This window comes from Linepithema humile, chromosome 1 (genome assembly GCF_040581485.1).
Source record: "Linepithema humile isolate Giens D197 chromosome 1, Lhum_UNIL_v1.0, whole genome shotgun sequence".
Taxonomy (NCBI): domain Eukaryota; kingdom Metazoa; phylum Arthropoda; class Insecta; order Hymenoptera; family Formicidae; genus Linepithema; species Linepithema humile.
This window is the reverse complement of record NC_090128.1, coordinates 13,003,404-13,020,759: the sequence shown is the minus strand read 5'-3', so window position 1 is coordinate 13,020,759 and position 17,356 is coordinate 13,003,404. Positions and strand designations below refer to the sequence as shown.

At 45.9% G+C, this 17,356-nt stretch overlaps 1 protein-coding gene across 3 annotated transcripts in view; it reads left to right on the top strand.

Moving 5' to 3' along the window:
* Positions 1–17,356, top strand: part of LOC105668956 (GATA-binding factor C-like) — a 181,596-nt gene that overhangs the window by 128,467 nt on the left and 35,773 nt on the right. The window lies entirely within an intron of this gene.

Here is a 17,356-nt window from a genome sequence, read left to right as displayed (position 1 = left end):
ATATAATAAAAATAATTCTTTAAGTAGAAGAGAATTTTGTGTTTTACGTCTAAAAAGGTTTAATACTGCTTATATTTTGCTCATATGTATTATTCATGCCTTAATAAGGCTCGATTGAACTAAAAATGGCGAGGAAATGCACAGTTGGCGTTTTACATGATAAACCCGCGATACATCGGTCGAATGAATTTATTAATGATATCAGGGAACATTGTGATATCTCAATCTCGAAAAAGATTCTATAATACCTCTAGTCTAAGTCTAGTCGCCGTATTCGTAAAAGTGCGTCCTTGATCGCTTCCTCGCAAGCGCGAGGCACACATACTTAATTAATTAGTACGTACGTAGCGTGGCGAGAACCAAGTTATGCGTTTCTCGCGCTGTGTAGACGTGTAGTAATCAGAATGCAAGATAAAACAAGGCCAAGTTAATTTCCTGTACCCGCTGATTAATACTAGGCTCCCGCTCTTCCTCTCCGCCGTGATTAGCAACTCTGTATCGCAATTCGCCCAGTGACGGTGGCAGGTCGAATGATTTTTCGTAGTCGGAGGATTCTCGTTACTGTGCGTTAGAGAACGTACTTCGTAATATCCTACATTAACGAGAACGTCCTGAAGAACACCTTAGTCACGTCGAAGGCGAAACACTCCGCGATCTAATCAAATTCAAATTGATTGTTCCGAGCGGCGGCGATGCGAGGTAAATTCCCTCTCGCATGCGATATTTTACGCGAGACGTGCAATTTTTTTACACGCGTAGGCCAGCTTCGAAAATGAGGCAAGATAAATATTATTTAAATCGCGATCTGCAAAAATTGAAAAAATGAGTATATTGTTGTAAATTACATCGCGATACGTCTGCGCTAAATTTATCGTCTCGTGTCTTGAAAAAATGCGGCTTAGTTTTTTACGTTTTCAATCGCGGCGGCGAATCATCTGTGTATATCAGGACGCCGACCGTTCGATCGATATCACGAACGGTAGCCGGAGGTTTCGTGCGATCGGCTCGTAGAATTCGTGTGAACTCGATCTATTTTTGGCGACCCGGCTGGCACCTATGTAGATGGAGCAGCCTCGTCCGAAGTACCGATGCGGAAATTCGATACCACCGTACCCTGCTTCCTCCTCCGTCGTCGTTTGGACTCTCCTCCTCACTGCGATTCGATCTGACTAAACACTCACGGCAATTCGCGGAATCGATCACGAAAGCAACGTCGGCTTTATAGTTTACACTCTCCGTCTGTCTAATCACATATTGCGGGAATCGAATTTTTCTTTTTTTTTCATCGCATAACATTTTTTGCAAGCAGCATCGGTTTATGGCGGCTGATTTAGTATTTAAATTCTCGCATAAATCAGCAAAATTTTCTTTAAAGATTAACATTAATTTTAATATGCAAATGAGCATAAGTGACAGTTTATTAAGATTAATTGTAAATCAGAGAAAATGATTTTCTTTTATTTTTGTCGCGTTAAGTATGAAACTAATATTTTCAAATATTTTACATGTGAGTTCGTAGTATTTTCTTGAAGAAATAACAAGCAAGCTTTCGACGGAGATATTTTTAAAATATTCGCTAACGAGCATATGTACATGCGTCAATGTCGAAAGTATTGTGATTAAATATGCAGTCTGCGTGAAAAAGAAAAGGATTGTGGACCTAATTAGATGTCCACCGAGTACGCTCGTTGTACTTTCGCGTGCGCAACACCTCACGAATTGCAGAGCTCGCGATATTTCGAAACGAAGCTCCAAGTGCATTTTTCTCATCGAGAACGCGCAACGAGCGAACCGAAGCGCATATCGCTCTGATGCAAAAGCGCGGCGGCTGCATTGACGTTTCACTATCCCTCTCGTTGTTGCACTTTCTCTTCGGTGTGCGATAGAGCAAAGCTGATGGATTCACAAGTTTTTCACCCGCGCGCGTCTCCTCAAAGATTATGTGCCGACTGCACGCCACGCGTTCATTAATTGACGAAGTTTTACAAACAACAACACCGTCTCGCAACAAGGTGTGATTTCTCGCGAATAATTTTTCTTTTTTAACCAGCTTAACGCGCTCGGACTGTTGCGATTTCGCTCAATCGAATCGCGCGAAACTTTGTGCAATTTTAGAGGAAAGTTATTCATAAACTTTGTTTTAAATTTTTGATTATTTACGTGAGATAGCGTTTTTTTTTTTTTTTTTTTAAATCGTCCTACCATTAAAATATTTAACATGCGAGAATTGGAAAATCGAAATTTGTCAGAGAATTAGTGATTAGAGTGTCAAAAGGTGGCGAGACATTTTGCGTGCATATGAAGTGTGCACATTCGACTATACATAATTTATCCGCTGTCACCGTTTAAACAAAGACAATCGTTCCGGGCGTTCGCCATGACGACCCGTACAAATATTGTGACGCGATGATGAACTGACACGCCCACCCATCATTCATTTGCGTGGACGCACACACACGTAAGCGCGTCGTCTCGGCCGCGGTCGATAAAATATGTATCGATTTGAAGCGGTGGGCGTACGCATACACACACGCGAGTGCGACACTTTCGGCTTAATTTCCTCGTCGCGGAATAGCGGACACCTTTTTTCCGGACTATTCATCGCGCGCCGTTTACTTGTCCCCGCTTGCTTCCGGATTAAAAATTCATGCTGCCGCTCGGCCGAAATTCATCCCCGATTGCTGGTTGTTCCGCGCGAAATGACGGCCGATCGTTTGGCGATCGATCGACCCCGTTTGGTAAACGATGCCGTATGTATAACAATAGCATTCCGCCTGGGAAAATAGCTCGTTTATTATTCAACGATTGGTATTCGGGTATGAAAATATAGCGAAATGGTGTGTCTTCTTTATCGTAAAAAAATCCATAAAATTAGATTCTTAAGACGATAAAGACTTAAAAAAAAAAAAAAGAGTCTAGTCTGAAGTGGAAAAGTGAATCCACTCTCAAATGGATTCTCGAGTACGATTAATATCGCGACATTGCACTCGCTTGAAGTGTCGAATGGTTTCGGAAAAGGGGATGCGCGCTAGGCGCGCAAAGGCATATGCCTCCGTCACAATATGCTGCATTTTTAGCGGCCGTTCGAATCCGGTGTCACAGATGTGTCACCGAAAAGCGGAGAGCAGATACGATCTGGGAAACAAAAGGCGACCACCAGGTATGCGCACGCGGGTGTCCGTCGGCCCCGCCACCCGTATATAATAAAGTCGTGGCACATATTGCCCCGCCGCTCCCGTGTCCTCTCCTCCTCCTTTGTGCGTATCGAGCTACACGGAAATTCTACGCACACGCGTGCGCCGTGAACTTCTGCGACGGCGAGTTTCGATCAGGCAGATAGCAAGGGTTGAAACACCCTCCCTCCCGATGCGACCGACCTCCGCCATGTTTGATCCTTCGGGAAGATAGGCCGGCTCGAACAGCTGGGAAATTTTCGGTTTTTTTAACCTCCCCCCTCCCCCCCTCTCTCTGTCTGTGGTCTTTCTCTTCTTTTGCCCCTCCCTACTCGGTCGCCAAGGGTGGTTACCTATTTATCTTTGCGATATACGCGGATATACGGGGTGAAACACTCTCTCTTTCATAGCGCGACATGGCGCCGAACTGCGTTTCGTGAGAGAATACGCGGGATATGGAACAGTTTCAGCTTGATTATTGGCGATAGACATTTGTTGAATCGTTTAATATAGTTGAAAGCATCAATAAGGTATTTTATTACCGGTATTTTTATTTAAAAAGTCAAAGAAATTTTCTAATAATGTTCTAATAATTAAATAAAATAGAAGAGTTTATTTTATAAGAGCTGAATTTAGGAAACACTAAGTGTACAACTCGCTTCAGCATTTTCATGATTCTATAAAACTAATAAATGTTTTTTTTTTCGCGAGAAAATAATACGATAACGGATTCTCGCTACCGGAATCGATTCTCGAAGCCGTCACACGCGGAGAAATGATCTTTTGGTGGAAGCCGCGAGCTGCGAGTTCTCATAGTCGAAGTAAAAAAAAGAAGACATAGCGCAAAGGACAGATGGAGAGAGCAAGAGAGAGAGTAATCTTTTGCGCGCGGAGTCGCTCGTTAGCGACTGTCCTACACGCTCTCCTGCCTCCCTTTTCTTCCCTCTCGTCCTCGGCGATGCTTATCTGCGCTCATGCCGACCCATGCCCGTGCAACGATCGCCGAGTTACGGTTCTCCAGACGTTCTCCTGGACATTCCAGCGGAAGCTGCGCGCTGCCGCTGCAACCCCGGTGAAAACCCGTTAAATCTTTGGCCACTGAAGACACATAATGCGTGCGACAGTGAACTTGGTAAAATGTTCAGAAATAATAAAGGTATTCCTTGATTATTCTTGATTATTATCAAGACTGTATTTAAATTTCTGACGACGTTATCGCATGAGAAGCGTTTTTTTTGTATTACCAAATATTCTGTTTAAATGTCAGAGACAAAAAGACGTTCACAAGAATCTCGAGAATTCATTTCGTCGAGAAGTGACAAGACGACTCCAGACTTTGTAGAGCGATTTTATCTCTTCGACTTATTCTCTTTGACTCTTCAGGTAGTCAAGATGGCGCGTTACAGAGAGCGAAAAATAAGCGAGCGAAAGATCTTCGGGTGCAAAGGGTTATCCCCATCGATCTGCATATGGAAAATGAATAGCGCATTCTGTGTGCGTCAGGATCGAAATTGTGCTACGACGCTCCCGACGCTCACGCATTGTGTCAGCGACGTTGAAAACTTCTTCTTACGAATTCTCATGAAATAGGCAGTCGGCCGACGCGGCAATATTTACTCGGTATGCAGAAACCACTTTTGCATGCTAAAAATATCAGTGTTACAATAACATAGAAATTTCGGCAAGGTTTTTAGTAGCTTTGTGACTAAACTGTGGTAACGTTTTTTGCTAAATGCTGTCGTCGTTTTCGAATTTCAATTCTCAACAGGCGTATCATATAAAAAATATACATATATAATACTCTTGCAATATAATATAAAATATAAAAAATATTTCTTTAGAAATCTTTTTCTTCTTAAAAAGATTTATACGGATTGTGTTAAAAACTTTATAAAACCAAAAATATATCTCGAGGACTAAATAAACATAATTAATGCGACATTTGGAGTGTTGCACGTTCGTTAAAATTTTCTGCAGAAAATCTGTCATCCTCTGAAATTGTTCCATTAAAAAAGATTACGGCCGACATTAAGCGGTGTCATTATCGCTAGTTCTCATCGCAGGGTCGTTACATTTTTACGGGCAGTGGACTGCAGATATTTCAAGATTCGCAGGCGCCCCGGCGTGTCATTTACGTGCGGCGATTGGACACGCTGCAAAAACTAGAAAGGATTCGCGATCTTCGTGTACTCGCGGAGCGCGCTCGCGATCTCGTAAAGGCGCAAAGTAATCCGGGCAATGACTTGGAATACGTCTTGTGCTGGTGCGCGAGCCCGATTATTCCGCCGCGTGAAAGTATAATTCGTAGCAGCGGCGGCGGCGGCGGCGGCGGCGGCGGCGATCAGCTTCTCGTGTTTTTCGCATGCTCGCGCCGTGAAAATTTCCCTTCGCGTTCGCTTTTTATTACGGACGCACGCTTCGCGAGCGATGAAAATTTCCACATAATGCACCGCACGGCCCCGGTAATTGCTCTCATGACTCGTCAACGTTACGGTTTAATTCATGCGCTATATCCAGTCGCTTTAGATAACTCTTGGATTTTTTCCAAACGCCGTACGTGCGGCAATTCTCCTTCCGTTGCTCTCGAACCTGTTCTAGATCGTAGATCTCACCTCTCGAGCAATACATGTATCAATTTTAAATCATTGGCTCCCATTAATTTAGAACAATTTCGTTTGTTTAAAAATTATTTGCAGATTTTACTTTTCACAAATTACATATTAAATTTATTATTTGTTAAATGGAAGAACAGTTTACATCTGTTGGAGAAAAATTGGGAAAACTGGCCAAGTGGAATCGCATCGTCGATACGTAAAATCGCGCGATGATATTTTTTTCTCGCGCCCGAGAACGAGCGCGTCTTATACGATGGTCTATGAACAGCAGCAGTGTTCGCTACGTGGCACGTCGGGGGCAGCAACGACGACTGAATTATGTACCAGATGCAAATATCGCCGTATTGTCCGGTGCCGCCGGCGTGCTCCATCCATCTTTCAGCTCCCTTGAAAATTCCGCTCATGAGATACGGGATTTGCATCCGTTCACACTTTGAATACGACGCGCTGTCCGCGGGAGCGAGAGACTCTCTCACTCTCTTTCTCTCTCGCATCCCGTTTGCGCACTCTTCCTTCTTCTGCTCCGCGCGACGTCAATCGATGGCAGTCGACGTTCTCGGGGCGCTTCCAGAATCGATCACAGATCGAATCTTGATCGGCGGCCCAAGGGGAGGGGAATTTATACAAGGGGGCCGTTGAACGTTTCTCGCACAAGCATTTGCACGCGCGAATTCACGATTTTACCGCAAACAAAAGGGCACGCTCGCTCGTATCGTCCCGATCGATTGATTCGTTATTACATCGCGCTTAACTATAGGATATCGCTATATATTGTGCATTGCGATATGACATACTGCAACACGGGGTACGATTGCATCGCGATAACTGATGCATTTTGCAGGAGCACTTAAACAATCATGAATAACCGTTTAAAATTTTGAATAAATCCCATCATCATAATTCTGAAATTTTGTTAATTACACTTCTAGATAAATTAGATCGATTCAAAAATCACTTTTATTTCGTATCGACATTAAATTTATTAGTTGATAAAAAAGATACACATACATCGGAGGCATATATTAAAACGTTCAATCGACGAATTGGGTGGAACGAGCGTTACAGCATGCGCCTCGTTTTCGAAAGGCTTTAGTATCCTTTCCGTCGGGATGCGCGCGTATAATTTCCGATAGAGAGCGAGAGCGAAACAGCGAGAGATAGACGAGCCAATTAGATGGGCGTGCGCGCAGACCAAACGAAATAAATTCAGCGAGGGGCGCCGGGGGGGTGCCGAGGGGGCCGAGGTGCGAGAGAAGGGCGCGTAACGAATCGTAACCTATTAACTTGTAAATTGCTTCCGACTGTTGTGGGCGAGAGAAGCGCGCGGCGCGCCGCGCCGCGCATAAATTCGCGAAATAAATCCCCGAGGCTTGTCGCCTCGGCGAAACGAGACACGTGACAAAATTATTGGATCCCGTTAGCATAACCGAAGCAGTGGTAACCGAAGACCGATTAGATTCCGCGCCGATAACTTGTAAAATACTGCACGTTCGCGCGCGACTTCTCGCGTCAAGAGATCACTGACATCGCTCGTTAAATCGAGGCTTACAGAATTCAAGTTCTAAAAACAGGGGATTCGAACAGAGGAAACAGATAAGAGTTGTAGATGGATAAGATAGATCGAGATACTCGAAACGACAGTCGCTCTCCGCGCGAGATTATTTATTGCGCGTCAAGCGGGCGTCAAAAATCGGCCGGATCGATGTCGGGTTATAAGCAACGGACACACGAGCGAATGACGATTCCGTCTATTCGTTCGGCGAGACGCGATCGCACACTTCGATCATTATTGACGCGATAATTCAAGCCGGTTGCCCGCTCTCACCCCGACACCGTTACCCCGCGCCTTTTTTTTTTTTTTTCTCGTCTCGTGGTACACGGCTACTTAAGATTCGGTATGCCGCGATTGGACGGCCAGCTCCGGCTGGCCGACAAGCCGATCGATCATCCGCTCCGGCCCAAAGAAACAATTGTTTCGTCGATAGAGAGTGGCTCACGGCTCACTCTCCGTACGCGTGTATTTACGACTCTTTATTCTTTTTACTTATTTATAAAATACGAGTTTCGCGACAGTCTCTCTCTCGGCAGAATATTCATCGGTGTATCGCCTGCATAATAATCTATATTACGGCCTGATAAACGAAAGATGAAATAGGTTATAAATTTTTATTTATTATTTGCAATTTTTTATCAATTTTGATCCACTACATAAATTTATGGAAGAGTTTATGGAGAATATTTACTCGCTTTTTTATTCTGAAACGATAAATGAAAAAATCTGCGGGCTATTCGCGAAATATTTTCTCGCGATCGCGCTGCAAGGCTGAGCACCGCCGAGCCGAGAAAGCGCGCAGGAATTTTTCTCGCGTGCGCCCATCCGTCCGCCCCGTCGTCGAGAAAACATTTCGTCGGTAATACGAGATTGTGCGCGCGGTGTCGATGCTTTCCCTCCTCGTAAGAGCGTGAAATAGTTTCGCGAGCGCGCGCATGCGAGAGGCGAGCGAGAAAACGAATGCGAGCGCTCGCACGATTAACTGGATCGCTCGGTGCGACTCCGGCCGATATATCGATTCGTGAGTTATGCAAATCGTTATTCAAATCGCGTCGGTAGCTTGTCGCCGCAGACTCGCGCGCTAACGAAGCTCTAATCAATTCTACCTACCTACCGGCGAACACGACGGAGCGGGGAGAAGAGGGCGGAAAAATTCATCGCGCGCTAAACTCTTGCGGTGCGACGGCACGCACACGCGCGCAGGTGCGCGCACCGCTATCGCGTTACACGTTTATCAGCCGAGGGAAAAAAACTCGCTCGGATGTAGACAAAAAGTTTCCGGCGAAAAGCACGATTCCGGTCGCACAAAGAAATTGCAATTCTAATGTGAGAACGAAATAATTAACCATTTATTTCGCGTAATGCGCAAAGTAAAAATGTGCGGAAACAATGAGATCTTGATAATTTCACAGAGATGCGTTTGTATATATATAGATATTCGAATTAAATCCATATCGATTGCGCATTGTATAATTTTTTTAGAATAGGATGCTGCGTATGGTATCAAATATCACCGCAACGTAGCAATCCATAATAGATTTATACCGCATCGACTATGGCTGGTCGCTATTGAGACTGTATCGGCTCAGCGCTCTTTCCGCTCTATCGTCGTAAAAACTCCCCGCTTTTTCCCACAATTCTAATCCTTTTTCCCATACGATCCCTTCGAAACGCCCTATATATCGACGGACGGTCTAAGGCATCGCTCACCCCTCCGGTTTCCACGTGAGGAGGGGGGCTCGTTCTTCGCCTCATCGACGCAGGCGAACATTCCTCCTCGCCAGTTTCCCCAGGGGCAGCTGCGCACTCTATCATTGGTCGCGATCTCGATGTATCCCACCCGAGTCCGGGAAACGACCCCTCTGGCAATCAAGGACCAATCCCATCCCGCACCGACGTGTCCCGTTGCAGCAGCAGGAGGGTAGTAGTAGCGGGAATCCCGCGCGGTCGTCGGGTTACCCTTCCTTCATCCTCGCGCACGCTCCAGCTCAGACGAAATCCTTCCCTTCGTGCCACCCCATCGCGAACGAGAGGGAGAGAGAGAGACTGAAGGCTAAGGTGGGAGATTTGACGGTGATTTAGGAAATGGTGGCGCGCGCACCGCGGACGTACAGCTTCGACGACGAGGGCGGAGATGATTTATTCGTTGGAAACAATGTAGCGGTTACAATCTCAGATTGTAGCTGAGAAGTGAATGAAAACGAACGAAAGGGAAGCGATGAAGGTTGAGATTGTAGCCGAGACGTATGTTTGATTGATAATGATTGAGCGGTAAATAAAAATTTAATGAAACGAAAGAATCCGTCAGAAACTGAAACACTCGATTTTCATTAATTGAGAAAGAATGCAAGCGTTGCAAATAGATTTGTTAATGTATCGTCGTGAGTGAAATGAGGTGTATCTTTCCAAGTTTGTGGAGAAGCTGACCGAACGCTATTAACGCATCGATCGCACTTTGTCGTTAATTTGCGCGTTCGAGAGAGCATTTCCGTAATTAGCCGTATGGAAACCGTAGATTAGTGAACTGTACGAATATTAACTGCGCTGCGCGAATTGAACTGTATTGTTCCCGACAATAGCGCTACCATGAATTCTAAGGATAATCGTGTCTCGGGACGTGCTGATATTGTACGAGTTAATCCAGTAGCATTACGACTAATATCTCTGTCAGTAGCGGCGCCCTAATCCCGTCAGACGCGATTAGAAGGACGACGATTCCGAAATTGCCTCGATAGCTTCAAAAATTCGGAGCACTCCCGGCCGCTTATCTACCTTTTACGTCTCATCGGGTATCGATCGCGGTTGCAATCGGCTACCGGCCGCGTTCGAAAACCGAGAGGAAAACGCGCGATAGGGAAGGGTCGCGCGCGGACCGATCTTTAAAAGAATCGTCCGGGGAGTCCATAAATCCTCCGTGGGAGGACGAGTACGGTCGCAAGGGAGGAAGCAGGAGAGCTGGACACAGAGAGAGAGAGAGAGGGATTTATCGAAGAGTGAGAGGAAGAGGCTGGCCGAGACTCCATCCACCGGAGCCTGGCCTCGCGGGCACGAAAAACGCGCGACTCGGTGGCGCGCTCGAATAAATCAAAGTGGCGTGAAAATCAATTGTAAGACACTCGGCCTCGCGTGTAGTCGACCCCGTCGTCCACCCTCGCGCACTCCCCTGTCCATCGGATGCTTCTTCTCTCGTTCGGTACGTTAGCCCGGACGAGCTACTGTCCTTTGTGCTCCCCGATGCTCGCCTCGCTCTTTGTGTCTCGAGTGTATACGTGTGTGTGCGCGCGCGCGTTTGTGGGTGTGGGTGCACGCGTGTATACATGCCCGTAGCCGGAACGTCTGCGGCTTTCGCGAGAGGGGCGGCGAGGGGAGACGCGAAGCGACGGCAAAGTCAATACGAACGTAGGCACGGCTGGCGCAAACGCCGGCCACCAGCCAATGCGAATTGTCGCCTGCGGCGCATGGCGGCTGCCGTCCCGGCGCTGGCGTCATGCTCCATCTTGCAGACGACGCCGGCGACGAAGGAGGTGGCAAAACCCCGACGGGCGCGAGACTCCGCGGAATTTCGGTGGATTTTGCGCGTACGCCCGCGGAATGCCCGGTGGAACGTCGAAACGCGATCCTTCCGCGACGTCGATCGACCGATTTCCGTCGCGGCGCGACTCCCGCGGTATTCGCGATATTCGCCGGAGTTTATGCCGCGGTCGCGCGCGGCGACGACACTCGACGGCGATCAAGATGGCGAACGCGAGGATGGGCGGATGTCGATTTCGACTCGGTGCCGCCGCGACGCGCTCCGCACCGCGTCCCATTCGCGGCCGATGAATTATTTATACCTTCCTGCGTTTTGTGCGACAAATTCCAAGAATGGAATGACCGGGGATCGGCGGTAATTTATCATGCGTGTCGACTGCAAAACCGTCGGCGTACACAACAATGCCCGGCTCCGTTGTGGCTCGCGTTGCGATTTATAGGTGTACCGCGATTCAAGGACCTCGCGATTCCAGGACGCTTGACGAAACGCACACGGGCTACAATAAAAGCGGCCGTCTTACGTTCACTTTTATCTCGACTTACGTTTCAGCAATAATCGAAGAGACAGAGTCTCATATTTCACGCGAGAAACAATAATTATCGCTTTCTTTTCCAAGTTTTTTTTTTCCATCTCGAAATAATTGCACGGTAATGCGCGAATCGCGCTTATCAGATATTCATAATAAAATCGTTAATCGACTCGTGATAGAATCATCGATGATGATTCAATTTATGATGCATCATTTCTGATAGCTCTGCGTCGTAAACGAAAGAAATTAATATTCATTAAAAACGAGCGAGGCGCGTCGCCGCCGACGCTTCTCCCGCGCGCATCCTTTCACCCTTAGTCGCGGAAACGGGGCGACCGCGGAGGGTGAGCGACAAGTAATGGCCGCCACGAGCGTTATTTATTGCGCCGCTGCCGTGCACACGCGAGAGAGAGGCGTAGGCGTAGTAGCGTAGCAATTTCCAGCGATAACCGAACGAGCGAGAGCGCGCGCGGCTCGTCCCCGCGATTAGTCGCCGCGCGAATGAATAAACGGCGCAACCAGAGAGGTGAGAGAGAAATCTCCTCGTCGAATGTCGTGATTAAATGCCCTATCGCCGCGACCTCGCCTTAATCCCTCGCCTAGGAATGTGATCGACGTTAGTTTTGCACGCTTTCCATATTTCAGATTGCCGCGTTTCGCAACAACATTATTTAATATCGCGAATCTATCTGGTCTTGCGTGATCGCTGAACGCTCTTGAGATTTCTTCGCTGAATATATATTCTTATATCAATATGTATTGAATAAATATATTAATTATTGATATGTGTAATGAAATGTAGCGAATTAATGTTATGAGATTGTTTACGAGCGAAGGAACGGGCGCGGACGGGCGGACGATTGCGGCAACCGGCGCGCGGTTCTTTCGCGCGCGATGTGATTTATTGCGGTCGTATAAACGCGAGCGAAGGCGCAACAGTCATGGACTTCATTCCGCCGAGACACATTTACTGTTTCCATCATTAAAACATCTCTAAATGTCACACTCGTGTAAAAAAGCGCTCGAAAAACTGGAACTTGCCTCTCTTGAAGTGTGCGCGCCTCGTTTGTCTCGCGGAATTGCTTTTACGCCGATTACAGAAGGAGGCGGGATCGTCTTCGTCGCCTTAGATGGTCCTTAAATATGGGGGAACGCGCTGAAGTTTTTTTGATCGTCGATCTCTCGCGCGGATCGCGGATGTATCCCGTCATTGCCGGTGGCGAGAGAGCGCATTCGATAATTATATATTCGCGACTCGAAGCGGCGCGCACGATGCAAAGTGCGGCGGGAAGGAGCGGCGCGAGGACGAAACGAGCGCTGCTCTCAGCATTTGCTGTCTCCGCTCCGAGAGAGCCAACATAATAGAAAGACAACATAATGACGCTATAAATAAATAATAATGCCACGGTCTAATCGCAATGTAGGAAGAAGAAAGGCTCCCAAGCCGGTGTCCAAGTTTCTGTTACACTCGTGCCGTGTTTTTCACGCTACTTCGCGCGACACGCACGCTCCGTTAGCTACCGCGTATAGCAAGAAGATAATCGAGAAGCGTTATCGCGCGGACGAGAGCTGAAACAGAGGGAGAAAAAAGAGGAAAATACGCTGCGTGGAAGATGAATGTGTTGTTTGCGCGCTTCGTCGATTAATTAAATCCCGGCTCTGTGTTAACATAATAAGTGCCGCGGCTCGATCGAGCGCGTGGCGAATGCGATTCTCGCGGAATCTCGCGTCGCTGGACTTCGCTTCTCGCAAGGCTGAGTATCTCGGTCATTCGCGCGAACATCTCTATGGAAGGACGATTTTGCTCCTTTCAAACACATAAATCCAATTGCTCCTTTCAATAATATAAATCCAATGCGTCGGGCATGCTTTTGATGAAAAAAAAAAAAAAAAAAATTTTATTTTGCTCATGAAGAAAATGCGACGTTTAATGTAATTCAAAATCAATTTTCCACGATCGCGCTAATTATACAATGCTCGCGGCACTGCGTCATGCGTGAGATAGATCGCGTGGAGATTTACGGAGAAAAAGATCCGTCCCGCCCCCGCGATCAGGGACTCCTGCGAGTCGCGATAAAACAGATCGCCATGCGCGGCGGTAAGTGGCAGCGGTTGAATAATCACCGCCGCTAATCGCGCTTGATCGTTGACCGAGGCGGATAAGAAACCGCGTGCTTCAGGCGTCAGACGGAGAAAAATCCGTTTGATGAATGGCCGACGCGCCGAAACACGTTACTGGCATCTGCCTCGCGTCGCTCGACAGATCTTAACTTCGGCGTTAGCGGTGAGGGGAGGTATTTTTACGACTGTCCGGTATCAGAAGCGTCATTTCTTTTTCTTCTGCGAAAATATAAATATAAAGTGAGACAATACAAGTCACTCAATAATTTTCCCGCTGCAATTATTCTTATAAGATTACCCTTTTGCGGATTATTGTGATTTCAATGCACAGAACTAATTGCGATTTTATGCATTGAGTGCAGAAACAAGTCGGTATTTGCAGTTATGGAAACTACTATATGAGCGGTATATATTACTAGAGCTAAAAATAACGAGCGTTTCGTCTAATGCTGCTTCCCTCACTATCACGCCTTTATTATAATTTAAAATTGCGAGCTAATCACGCAAGCGTTGTAACTCATTGTCGCGATTACGATTAACATATTCCGCGATAATATAAAGAGCGCATTGTATAAATTATCGACGATAAAAAAACATGAAGACCGGAAAATCTAGTGAGGAAAAACGTATCGTGAGGTCGATATTAAAATTAATAGTTTTCAATTTTTTGCTTATAATCATTTCAAGAAACAATTTTTTACCTTATGATAAGTTTTACGGTTAAATTTGCTCTAGATTATTTAATAAAGACAATCGAAATATAATATTGCGAGACATCTGACAATTATACGATCACCAAGTGTCTTCATCGTCTCAAAAATGAAGACGTGCACGAGTGTCGACGTAATTTATTCAACGCCAGGGTGATAAATTGCATATTAACGCGGATCAGGAGGTCTCTCTTTCTCTCTCTCTCTCAGATAGCTCTCGCATCGTAGCAGCATTGCTCGCCATTAGCTCGAAACGTTACGGCATTAAACGGCCGCGCTAACTCGAGCCGGCCGGCCGGTGCATTACACTATCATTGATACCGGTATCAAAGTAGCAAGGCCTGGCCACCTTGCCCTAATAAGCCGAACAGGATATTCAATCCTGTCCTGTTGCGCCCGCGTGTGCGTGTGCGGCTGTGTCGTGTGTATTGTCTGACGTACGCGCGCAGGACGGTTGCACAATCTTCCCACACACGCGCCGCGCTGTTTCATACAATTACGCCGATTCTTGTACACACGCGACTCGTGAAGTTCTCCGAGGCTGAAGGCGCAGCTGGACATTGCGGACTAATGATTGAAAATAAATCGAAGGAATCTCGCTCTATCGATCGTCTAAATTTTTCTTACTTTCAGATTGTAATTTATACAAAGGACCAATCGTCTAATATTAATCACGCGATCCGCTTGAAATAATTATGTATATTATTTTACGTTTGAACAATTTTTTAATACAACTATCTTTATTTCTGTATAAAAGACTGAATAAGAGATTGGTTTTAGCTTCGGATTTGAATTTTTTATCGAGGAATGAAAGGGGAATAAACATCGCTTTCTCTTGATAAAATATAGAGGCGTCGTGCAGCTGAGCGCTCCGACAAAAAAATGAGCGGGAGAGACAAGAGAGTGTGTACCGGTGGACGCATCGCTCGTACATTTTTCCATGTACGATCTCGTTCGACCATGGAGCGTACGCACAGACGGCGTGTATTCACGCATGAGGGGATGCGATGTGTGCGCTTACGTGCGGGCGGCGGCAGTCGCGCGGCGGCTCGCGGCAGCAACGTTGTAAAACGATTTAAATGCCACACGAACCGGCGGTGTTACACACCTGGATACTACTACTCAACTTGTCTAATACTTAAGTATGCTCGCGTACACAGCACGAGGCGATGGCGGTAAATACGGAAAGAGAGAGAGAGAAAGAGAAATAGGACATGCCACGAGCAGGAATATGTTCGAAAGCATGCATCAATTTGTGATATGCAAAGCAGTTTGAATATTGGTTCAAAGGAAAATGCACAAGTACCGATAACGTGTGCGACAGTTTGTACCGAAGCGAGTAAAAGAAATGTAAAATACGAGACATTGATAGATATATCAAACAACATTTGGACTGAAGATAATAAAATGCGATATGAGTTGACAAGTTGTATATTAAACGTTAATGTCAAAGTTTCCTTAATTTAATCAAGTTAAATAAACAAAAATTCTGTATACTCAAAAGTATCGCTAAATCAAGTTTGCTTTGGAAACTTATGATTCGATAGAAATCTATTTATAATTTAATATAATAGAAAACATTGCATAATTCTGATTTTTTAAATTCTATCTCAAATATCTTGCAAACTACAAAAAATCAAAAGCTGAACAAAGTGATGTTCTTCCTGAAATAAACAGATACCTTTTCAAACAGAGATTTGAAAATACCGAGATGCAGGTGATGGAAGAAGTGATTAATTCATAGAAAGAGAGAGAGACAATTGCAGTTTTGTCCCATGACGTAATTAACGCACATTGCACTTTCTTAGTACGAAGTTCCGCGCGCTTGATAATGACGGTGCCTCGTAAGCGTCGATCGCGCGGACAGACGCGGGATGAGAATTAATCGCCTGTCGTAGAAAATGTATAGTAGGCGAGATTTGTTTTTCGTCGACGACGAGAAGTCGAGAGAGAGAGAGATTTCGCCGCGCGCTGAACGAACACGAGCGTGTGCCGCGTTGAAAGTCGCGTAATTAGACGCTCCGTAAAATTTCGAGTTGCGTAAATTAGAGGTCACAGCTGATTATCGCACTGTGATAATTCTCACTTTTTGAGATTTGTCTCGCGCTGATAAGAGTGCCGACTATCGTGGCGTGACGTCTTTGTAGAATTTCTGACCGATCCGCGCAAGGACGCGAAATAATTAGTCTGTAGTTGGTCTGCGTTCAGCTGTTTTACATATGGATAGTCCTACTTCGTATGCGTATTATGAGAAAGATCCTGCGGCTGATAGAAATAGGCGCAACGAGCAGATAATAAACGCTCTTGGCAACGACGCCGGCATCGGTACGGCGGCGATTATAACGATTATAAAGGAGGTCCGTGTAAATTAGCGGTCGATCGAAAGTAGTGCAGATAACATCGTGCCTAGCCTGCTACCTCGCGCCCGTATGCTAATTTCTACTTAATCATTTTCGCGTGCGAGCCTAAAGCGGCAAAAACGTTGTTATCATCGATTAATTTAACGATCAGTATGTCTTCGTAAAAACGCGGCGAAGTTAACGCTGGCGAGAGCGAAACAATATTTCCATAATTCTAAATGACTAAAATAATCCTATATAATAATAAATAATAAACCGCTGTCAAAATATCAAATTAAAGATATTCAGTATTGTGCGATATAACTATAAATATTGCGTTATTTATTTTATATTATTAATACAGTTTGCATATTCAAATTGAAATTGATTTAAGAAAGATAATTAGCTTCTTTTTCCAATCGTCTCTCCTTTGCGCTCGCGACACCCGTTACGTAAAATAATACGTCCGGACGAAAGTATACGACCGGAGTGTGGGTGTGTGCAAGAGGTCCAGCCTTGCCTCGGACCGAGGCTGGGTGTGGCCGTGACTAAAAGTTCACTAGAGCACTCTTCAGCACACTTAACACACGCGCGATTTCTCCGTCGAACGAGCGTGCGGCCACAGGTACAGAAATTCAGGCATTTCGCACGCCCGGCCGCGCCGCAGCCAAGTGCATTCTTGCCGAGTGTCGAACGCACGGGATTTCCTTATCGAGCAATCTAATCGCGATCTTGGGGATCGATCGCGCAAGATCAAGATCCACCGCAGCATTTAGCGGTGATCG